The following is a 10,972-nucleotide window of genomic DNA, read 5'->3' as shown; positions in this document are numbered from 1 at the left end:
GAGAGGTCCCCTGTGGGACGCAGGGCAAAGCACCCACCTCCTGGCTTCCACGCTCCCCTCCGTCCTGGGATCTCCTGCATATCTGTAGCCGTGGGTGTGGGCTGGATTTTCACAGGCACAGGTGCGGAGCAGATTTCCACAACCTGAGGGTGGGGGCCAAATTTCTACAGCCACAGGTGTGGACCACGATTCCAACCCGCGTCCCCACCGCCGCAGGTGCGGTGTGTCTCCGCTCTGCTCCCTTCCTTCTTCCCCTGCTCGCCCAATTTTTCCCCACCTGCAAGTAATCCCTGTGCGAGTCTCTTCGCTGTTCTGCGTGATGAGCAGAGAGTCCTTTGATGGGTTATAAACTTCCCGTTTCTGATAAGATCGGACGGAGAACTCAAAAAGTGCGACCCGCTGCCACCATTCCCCAGTGTTATGTTTTTAAACTTACGAGAAACCTGTATTTTAGAGTACTTGTAAGATGTTTTTAATGAATATTTGAAGATGAAACACAGTTGTCGGAGTATATTTTGCCAAAGTATCAGAGTAAAACCATAACTGTCTGTAAATTACAAAAGGCTTAAAAATGGCCATGGTTAAAGGTCTGGTGAGAGTTTATATACATCCATATACACATAATGTAGTTGACTCAGTTTCCCATTCCAGTCTTAGTTAGCTGGACCATATGGAAATTCTTTCCTCCTCCACAAACCTTCTGCAATATACACAAACATGCAACTTACCTGTACCTTTCCATTTTTGTCTTATTTTTTCCTTTCTAATTTTGAAACAATCTTCTAGTTTAGGACAAAATTACTTTTCTTTTGCTTTGTTTACCAAAATACCCTCAAAACAAAAACAACCCCATGTCCTTTATATCCTACCTTACCCAAAAAAACACATTCTATTTTCCTTTCCCTCAACAAAAATGCATCTTCGCACTTCATACCTTCTTCTTCTGAAAACATACATCCCATTTTCATGTACAGTCATTTGTTTTATCCTTTTGTCATGCGGGAGACCCTGCTTGCTGCGCCATGTGTAGTGCAGGGCATCCTCTTTTCTCTGCTCCGCTCCCCATACAAGAACGCATGAGATATGGTGAGGCCAAAAAGAAACACCACGGAGGCCATAGGTAGGGGAGTCATACCACTATATTCTCTCTGGCGGCACTATACTCTCACTGGAGGCTGGATCCACACTGTCCATAAACCGCCATCCACACCATCTTCTTGCTATCCCCCATTTCTTCTCTCTCTCCTCTCTGCTAGTGTAGCCACAGCAGTTATATTGTGGCCAATGGCTCACTGGTTACAGCTGACGGCCAACTAGCCACAGCTGATGGCCATGCAATCACAGTTGGCCATTTACTACCTGAGCCAGCACCTGTCTATGTGAGGCCGAGAGCCTGGAAACTGCTTTCTGGGGCTCTGCCCCCACACTTTATTAATTTTTAGTAGTTTTGTAAAAAACCTAATTTCTTTATAACTCAACATCTGCAAGGGAACTTACAGAGCAATCTGTATTTTTAAAAGGCCACTTTTTTATTCCCTTCAATCTCTGTGGATATTTTAGTTAATTTCTTGGTGTTTACATCTCAAAGACAAGGTAAGAGTTACAGCTTTAAGAGACAGAGAAGGACTACGTTTTTCAGCATTCCCAGGACATGTCAGAATTGTATATAATTTTTAGAAAATGCATAATAATATATCTACCATGTAAATATAATCAAAGGTTTAGCATGACTTATTTGACAGTGCTTCCCATGTAATTAACATACCAAATAAGCCTAATTAGTTTAATTTTCCCCTTTTATAAAGAGAGAAGTTTTCTTTGAAATGTTTCAGGGGCCTTCTGGAACACCCCAAAGTTATTCCTATGTGAATAAGACAATTTGGAATCTGATCTTGGGAGGTTTGTCAAACACATCAAGAGGTTTAAAACATTTCATGAAATAGAATCATAGGTCATTGTGGAACAATACTTAATAGAACAATACTTAATTATGCATTTAACCAAAGTAACAAGAAAAAATTTTAAAGAGAAATACGTAAGGTTACATAGTTATAAGCAAATTTCAGTAGTTTTTTTTTTTTAATATTAAGAAGACTTGGTTTAGTTAGGCAATTAAAGACCAGATGATAAAGAACACAGGAAATCATTTAAATAAAACATAAATCTTTGCTTTCCACTGATAATTTCTTATTAAGAGTACCCCAATACTACAGGAAAATTTTGTGCTTTTAGCAGAGAAATAACATTAAGTTTTAGCTCTACATAAGCATGTCATTGATGTTAGCTTAATTAATTTTTAAAAAGCCCTTATAATAACAATTGAAATTTAACCTGCTTAATTATAAGAGATAAAATTCTTTCTTTCTCTCTTCCCATTCTGAAATAACCAGAACAAAATTATTTTCATTTTCCTTAATGAAAACATATCTCCATATCTCAGACTGATTAGCATTCTTTAGATTGACAAATCTGTGAATACATTTTGTAATCTCTAGAAAAATAGGTTTTTGACTGGCAAATACATTTCATCATTTTTAGAACCATGTGCTTCCTTAACATAACATAAGACATTTTTATTAATAGACCCAAATATCTTTAGTTTTCCTATACTAAGAAGCCACAAGTAGGTAAACTTAGATTCATTTAGCAATTAATGTTTCAGTATTTTATCTTATTTGGAAATAAGATATTCAATAATTTTCATCTTTTCATTTAATATAGTACATCTCTAATGTCTCAAGTTACCAAAAGACTTTGGGGAACTATTTTTAAGTACACACACCATAAAATATTTATTGATGAAAAGTTTCACCAAAATTCTTTTATTTTATTTACATCTATTTAATTTAGTAATTCTCAATAATTATACAAGGATTACTCATGAACATTTTATGAGATATTAAAATTAATTATTATCCCCAGCTATTTTCTTGTTGACAAACCCTGTAACAGAGATAACACGAACTTAACTTTTTGGAAACACAGATAGACAATATATTAAATTTGATAACTCTAAAGACATGTCTGTTTTAATTAAACCAACAAATTTAAATCAATTTTAATAGTAAATATGTTTTCAGATCACATGATCCTAAAAAGAATTTGGGTTAGTTTCTGTTATATTTCTGAATTCATATGAGCACTTAATTTTTTAACCAGTTAAACAGAGGTCTTGACATAAACCAAGTCTAGTGATTTCCTTTTGGAGGTAGACATACATACACATATATAAACAGACATAACCAGAGACCTGATAGTTTCATTAAAAGAATTTTTTTTAGCCATGAGACAGGTACAATAAGACAAAACCCCCATTAATTTATAACAGTTGGAATAATTTAAGTGTATTCATTCAGGTGGCTGAGGCTCTAAGATTTGTATTTGTCCTTGATAAACACTTCAGTTAAGGAGACTGAGGGTGCTGCTTAGGCAAAGGAACTCTTTTAGCTGCTTGTGTTTTTGAAAAAGTTTTCTTCCCCACCTCCTGCCCTTTTTGATTTATTTAGTCTCAGGCAGTTGTGGGCTGTGTTTGCATTTCTGATTATCTGTTAGCAAGGCCTTGCAAGTTACTGAGGCTTAGAAAATTCCTATTAGGCTTCTAATTTTGCCAAATTTCTGATCATAAAGTTATTAAATTATTTTAAGTACCATGTCAGGTTTCAGGTGGACAAACAGTAAGAAATTTTAAAGTACCTACTCAGATGGTCAAAAATTATTCATTTATTAGAAACTTCTGCTTATTAACCAAAGAATGCTTTTCATTGTCCCATAGAGGTTTGGATTCCTTTACCATGAAATCTTTTCATAAGACAAGCAACATAGCAGACAGAGACAAGAAAAGGAAGCAAAAGAGTGTGAAATAACCAAATGAGTACTCATCCATCAGGAAACCCTGCAGAGCTACTCACCTCCCAGGGCGCTTCTTACAAGCAAAAGCTGTGAAAAGTCACTCCTCATAAAAGAAAATTTGTTCCCACATAACTGCATTGGCATAGAATTAACCCGTGGTCATTCACAGAAGGTGCAAAGAATTCTTGAGACTCTACAAAGTGGGAGAACAAGAAAGTTTTATTGAAAGTCAGGCAGAGAAAGTTCTGGCAAAGGGAGTTTTGCCAGGGCAGTCTGAGAGAGAGCTGCGGAGACAGAGGGGTAAGAGCAAGATGCAGGCAATCGGAGTTTAGCCAGGGCAGAGTCCAATAGAGACAGCTGTGCCGATGAGAAGGAGTGCTGGGGTTTTATATTTTTCTATGCAGGATGTAGGGTGCCTGTCAGCTTGCAAGGGGGGCTGTCATTACAATTGTGTTCTCCTGGGAACTGTCCTGTTCCCATCTATGATACGTGTTTGTTAGTTTGCAGGAGGTCGCCATTGTGATTGGGAACTCTTCTATTCCCATCTATGATGGATGTAAGGTGCTTGTCAGCTTGCAGGTACAGTGCTAGCCAGGGGAGTCAGAGCCAAGTGGTTAATGCCACAGCTTATAAGCCCAGTTCTGTTAACTCTTTACTTGTCTAATCAGTAACAAGCTTCTGTGACATTTCCCTATATGTCAGCACCCGAGGTAATCGCCCCTACCCCTCCATTAGGGAAAAATCCCTCTCTTGAGGTGAAAAATCTCTCCTTGAGAGAAAAACCCACCTGACCTCAAATAAAGATGTTTGACCTCAACCAAAAAAGGAAGAAGGCTTGAATGTAAGAGGGCTTCACAGTCAGGGAGACAGCAGTCCATGAAATCCGTGAGCACAAAAGAGCCTCTGTAGGTACCATACCTGGTTCCAGGGGACGCTGGACCATGAAGGTGAGGCCACTTTAGGCCCCTTCATAGTCACCACGATATATGAACCTTAAAATAAAAAGGCTTTCCAGGTGAGAGGCAACAAGCTTTTATTTGAGATTTAAAAGAAAAGAATAACTACTCAGGACGCACTGATTCAGGCAGAAGCCCAAATAATGTTCTGATTATGAGACAAAGGCAATGGGCATTTATGAGAAAGGGAAGGGGAACAATTATATCAATAGATGGAAGGCATTTCTATTGGTGCAGATAATGTAATATAGTGATGTTAATTTTAAACGATTAAAATTTTTTTTCATTCCCATAGTCATCACATCCTCTTTCCTTTTATCTTTGTAAGCAGTTCTTTGAGGCACATGGTGGCTCTAGGCCCAGTGTAAAGGCTATTTTGCTGCTTTAACATTTCAAAGTTTTGAGGCATAAGACGTGCAAAGCAGTTCCTCTGGGATGGCAGCGCCAGCTACATTTTAAGGTGACTCCATTTATTATTATTTTTTGAGAGGTGTTGTTGTCTTTCATGAAAGTATACATTTCTGGATTTTTGAAATAATTCTATTTAAGCTAACATAGAATTCCTTTTAATGAAAGCTCTTAGAAATGCTGGATTGAAAAAATCACTGCAATTAAAAAAAAAAATCCAAGGACGTACATTCCTGTGATTCAGTTATGAAAAAAAGAATCTAAAGCAAGAGCAGTGAGCCTGGGAGCTGAACCAGACAGTTTTGGGAATGGCCATCAAGCAGGAGCTAGGAATGAAAACCCAAACAGGCCTCTGGGAGGGGAGAATGTGAAAGATGCCCTAAGTAGTGCATGAATGCCTCCTGGGCAGTGGCTGGGGGGTTGGCTGGACAGTCAGAAATAGAGGAAAACAGAGCTGGAAAATTGAGATGTGCAGGAGAGATGTCGTGGGCAGAGTGGTGAAGGTACTGGTGTGCGTGTGGATGCCAGCAGGTGTTATCCCTGTGGTGGGGGCTGCTGAAACCTGGAGGGGGCAGTGCCTTGTTGGATGGTGTCACTTAGCCTCTCCCAGAACCCCAGGGCTTTCTCATGGGGACCCCGTACAAAACGACAACTGGGATGGAGCTTGTATGGGCACAGCAGTGTGGCTTTCCACTCACCCAGGCTGACCTACCTGGCATCTGCCACTGCTGACTGCCCAGCCTGCTGATGGAAGCTTTTCTTTTTTTTGAAAAGAGAAATAAAATAAGTGAAATTAATTAAGAATAAAAGAGAGTCATCTCAGATAAATATGTCACTGCAGGCATAGGAGAGATTTAAACAATCTTAAAACTATGAAGAACTTTATGTCAATGGAAAAGTCTTACTGCAAGGAAATAAGTCAAAGCAGTTGTAAAAATTCTGTTTCCCTTCAGAATATCCAGGATCTTTTACAGGTAAGTTCTACAAAACTTTTGAGGACGGTTCATGCTCTTATATAAAATATTGAAAAGAATGGAGACATATATGGAAAACCAAACAACTCCTTTTATTAAGCATGAATAACGCTGATCCTAAAGCCAGTCAGGGAACAAATAAGAAGAAAGCATTCCAGGAAAATCTCCTTTCAGAAATTAGATGTGAAAATCCTCAGAATAAAGCCATTATGTGGGTGTGTAAACTATATATAAAATACAGTAGTACCGACAACCAGGTGATGCCCCAGCACGTTCAGGCCTGCGCTCAGGCTCTGGCGCCTTCTTGCCCGCCCTGGGATGGCTCCGCTGCAGCTACGGCCACTGCTGCTGATGCCGCCGCTCCGGGAGGGGCCAACTGCCCGTGCCAGGATCCAGCGCTCTGCCAACCCATCCACCACCACCCCGTCTTTCAGGTCTTTGTGTTCGTATATGTGACAAAACTGGAGATTACAACTGTGACAGTCTTTGGAAAACATGACTCAGGATTTACGTGCTATGCGCATTCAAAAAGGGCCAGAGCAGTGCTAAAAGGAGACGTGTGGGTAGAGAAGATCGTCAATCCTACTCTCAGAGCGTCCTGGATAAGTCAACAAGCTAACTTGTCCAAACACGGTAAATGGATGGAATTAATATAGACACAGAGCAAGAAGTTAATTGTTCATCATCTGAATATGATGCATTAAGTGCTTTAGTCAAAGAACCTACAGATCCTTTCCATTGTGAAATTGAGGGATCCCAGGTAACATGTGATGTAACTTGATCGCCAAAGTGCATAGACACAGGTGCTATAATTATACTGGAATTGCAGATGCTGTGACTTTCTCTTTGTTACGTCTTGTGATGAACAAAGGCAGGTCTGTCAGAATGTATTGCAGCAGCCAAGGCTCCCTATGATCAGACATTAACTGCATATGACACTACACCAAGGTGGGCATTAACCCTAAGGCACGTGTAATGGGTGTTCCCTGTGTGGTTGTGATTATACCTGCCCGGCTGTATTGGAGGATCATGTTTGTACCATTGCAAAAGTCCCTCCCTGGGGGTCCTTGTAGTGATGCAGCAGGATGTCAGGTGTCCTACAAAATTATTAGGAAGCAAGTAAACAGTTCTATTTCTGGAATCCGGTGGGATTAAAATAAAAACCCTCCTTATTATAACTATAAAGATGCTGCTGGCCGTACCCATCACGTGTGGTGTGATAACCCGTGAGCATGTCTTTAAAGGCAGCTATATACAGATGTGTGGCTTACACGGCATTGGCATGTGGCTTACACGGCACTGGCGTGTGGCTCACACGGCACTGGCATGTGGCTCACACGGCACTGGCGTGTGGCTTACACGGCATTGGCATGTGGCTTACACGGCATTGACATGTGGCTTACACGGCACTGGCATGTGGCTTACACGACATTGGCATGTGGCTTACACGGCACTGGCATGTGGCTTACACGGCATTGACATGTGGCTTACACGGCACTGGCATGTGGCAGGCAAATGCTGGAGCTGCTATAGCCAAACAACAAACTGAAGAAATGTGGAAAGTCTTAAAACCAACCTGTACAAACATGAACATCTTCTGTCAAACTATTGAGAAATAGAACATTATCTGTATAAACAGATCTAGTTTCTCGAAGGGATAAAAAAATATATTTTTTTGTCAGGTTGCTGTATATTTTACTTATTAGAATACTCAAAAAGAGATCTTTGTTTATATACTATATAAATATACTGTAAAACAATTAAATACCTTGACCAAGTCAGGTATCACAAGAGCACAAGGATATTTAATCTTTAAATCATTGAATGCACTTCACCATTAAATTAAACAACAAAAAAAAACAGGGATGATGGCATCTTAGTAAATGTAGAAATTACTACAGATGACATTCAGAGCTCCCTCTGACTCACGCTCTCCAGTCACCTTCCACTAGGACTCATGTGATTAGATTAGATTAGCCCCACCCCCATTATGGGGGTGAAAGACTTGTACACTGAAACTAGAAAACACTGCTGAAAGTAATTTAAAAAGACACAAATAAATGGAAAGACATGGATTGGAAGACAGATGGTTAAGATGACAGTATTACCTAAGGTGACCTATAAATTCAATGTAATCCCTATCAAAATCCCAGCAGAATATAGGATCTCAGGAGACCCCGAATAGCCAAAACAATTTCAGAAAAGATGAACAAAGTTGAAGGTCTCAGACTTCTTCCTTTCAAAATGTATAAGAAAATTATAGGAATCAAACTGTGTGAGTGTCTAGCATAAAGGCAGAGATATAGACCAGTGGACTAGAATAGAGAGCCCAGAAATAAACTCTTGCATATACAGTGTTGTGGACAAAATTGTGTCCCAAAAATTCCTATGTTGATGCTTTATACCCCAGTGGGACTGTATTTGGAGATCAGGCCTTTAGGGAGGTCATAAAACTTACAGGAGGTCATAAGGGTGGGATTCTAATCCAATAGGATTGGTGTCCTTATCAGAGGAAGAGGCCGTCATTCTCTAATGCCAGCGCCACCTCACCGAGCTCCAGCCGCAGAAAAAGTGGGTAAGGAGATCTCTATACCGTCGCTCATACAAAGCAGACTGCCTACAAATCGACGCACAGGAAAGTCTGGAGGAAGCGACTGGCCATAAAAGCTGCTCTCAAGAGTGTGCCCTCTACTGGTAGAGGGAAGAAACTTCATCATTACAGGTCTGGTACCTTAGCACTCCATAAAATTGGATGTTATCAGAGGTTCCCTGAATTTCTGATTCACAAACTTCCCTTCCAGCGTCTGGTGCGAGAAATTGCTCAGGACTTCACAACAGATCTGCGCTTGCAGAATGCAGGTACTGGTGCTTTGCAGGAGGCAAGTGAGGCCTATCTGATTGGCCTTTTTGAAGACACCTGTCCGCTGTCCATGCCAAACGTGTAACAATTACACCAAAGGATACCCAGCTAGCACACTGCATACATGGAGAACGAGCAGAATCCACTATGATGGGAAAAATCATTCTTAAAAAGAAAAAAAAAAATCTTTGCTTTCTGTCATTGGTAGTTCTGAACTTAAGATATTTTTTCTCCATCGGGTTAAAAGGTACTAATTATATGATTGCAAGTGGAAAAATGGGGGCAGAAATCAGGTATTGGCAGTTTTTCTTTTTTTATCTGTGTGTGAATTTTTAATATAAATGCAGGGACATAAAGCATTAATGCAAATCAAAATGTTTCAGTGAGCAAGTTTCAGCAGAGCAACTTTGTAACAATTATAGAGAAACCTGTTAACTTTTTCTGCACAATGCCAGCATTTGGATTTTTTAAAACCACTACAGTTCTTATTGTTGGCAACTAAATGGTGTTTGTAGCATTTTTATCATACAGTAGATTCCTTCCATTTACTATACTTTTCTGAGTTGTCCTACACGCAAGTACATGGTTTTAATGTTGTCTGTTTCTGTGCTGCTTCTATAAGTTTGTTATTAAAATACATTAAACTATTTTTTGAAAAAAGAAGAGGAGGAGACACCTGAGAGCTCTTTCTCTCTCCACCTATGCACAGAAGAAAGGCCATGTGAGGGCAGAGAGAGAAGGAGGCCATCTGTAAGCCAGGAAGAGAGCTCTCACCAGAAACTGAATTTGCTGGCACCTTGATCCTGAATTTCTAGCCTTCAGAGCTGTGAGGAAATAACTGTCTGCTATTTAAACCATCCAGTCTGTGCTGTTTGTTATGGTAGTTTGAGCAGACTAATACATATAGTAAAACGATGTTCAACAAGGGTGACAAGACCATTCAATGGGGGAGAGGACAGACAGTCTTTTCAAAAAATTGTGCTGGGATAACTGGTTATCCACATGCAAAAGAATGAAGTTTGATCCTTACTTTACACGGTGAAAAATTAACTCAATGTGGGTCAAAGACCTGAAGTAAGAGTTGAAGCTATAAAACTCTTAGAAGAAATCATAGAGGAAAAGCTTCATGACACTGGATTTGGCAATGGTATTCTTGTATATGAAATCAAAAGCACAGAACAACAACAAATACTAAAAGAAAAAGTATGTAAATTAGAGCACATCGAAATAAAAAACTTCTGTGCATCAAAGGACATAATCAATAGAGTGAAAAGGCAACCCATAGAACAGGAGAAAATGTTTCCAAATCATGTATACGATAAGTTTTAGTATTCAGAATATATAAAGAACTTCTATAACTCAACAAAAACAACCTGATGTATAAAATGACTCAAATAGACATTTTCCAAAGAATATATACAAATGACCAATGAGCACATGAAAAGATGCTCCACATCACTAAGCATTAGTGAAATGAAAATAGAAAACACAATGAGGTATCACCCATTAGGAAGGCTACTATCAAAAAAAGAAAATATATACTGGGGCGGATATGGAGAAATTGGAACTTTTGGAGATGTAAAATAGTACTGCTGTGGTGAAAAAAACAGAATGGTAGTTCCTCAAAAACTTAGAATTAAAAAAACCTTAGAATTAAAATAGAATTATCAAATGATACAGCAACTCCACTTCTGGGTATATACCCAAAAGAATTGAAAGCAGGGTGTCCAAGAGATATTTGTACAACAATGTTCATAGCCAAAATGTGGAAGGAACCCAAGTGTCCATCAACAGATGAATGGATAAAATGTGGTATGTACATACCACAGCAATATTACACAGCCTTAAAAAAGAAGGAAATTTTCAACAACATGGATGAACCTTGAGAACATTACGCTAAGTCAGAGAAAACAGTCAAAAAAGAC

General features: G+C 39.3%; 1 pseudogene; it reads left to right on the top strand.

Annotated features, from left to right (window-relative positions):
* Window positions 1-6,288: 6,288 nt before the first annotated feature.
* On the top strand, window positions 6,289-7,806 carry LOC141571783 (di-N-acetylchitobiase pseudogene; annotated as a pseudogene).
* The last annotated feature ends 3,166 nt before the right edge of the window (window positions 7,807-10,972 follow it).

Source organism: Rhinolophus sinicus, linkage group LG05 (assembly GCF_036562045.2).
Source record: "Rhinolophus sinicus isolate RSC01 linkage group LG05, ASM3656204v1, whole genome shotgun sequence".
NCBI classification, from domain to species: Eukaryota; Metazoa; Chordata; class Mammalia; order Chiroptera; family Rhinolophidae; genus Rhinolophus; species Rhinolophus sinicus.
The sequence above is the reverse complement of the archived record's forward strand: the minus strand, read 5'-3'. Positions and strand labels throughout refer to the sequence as shown.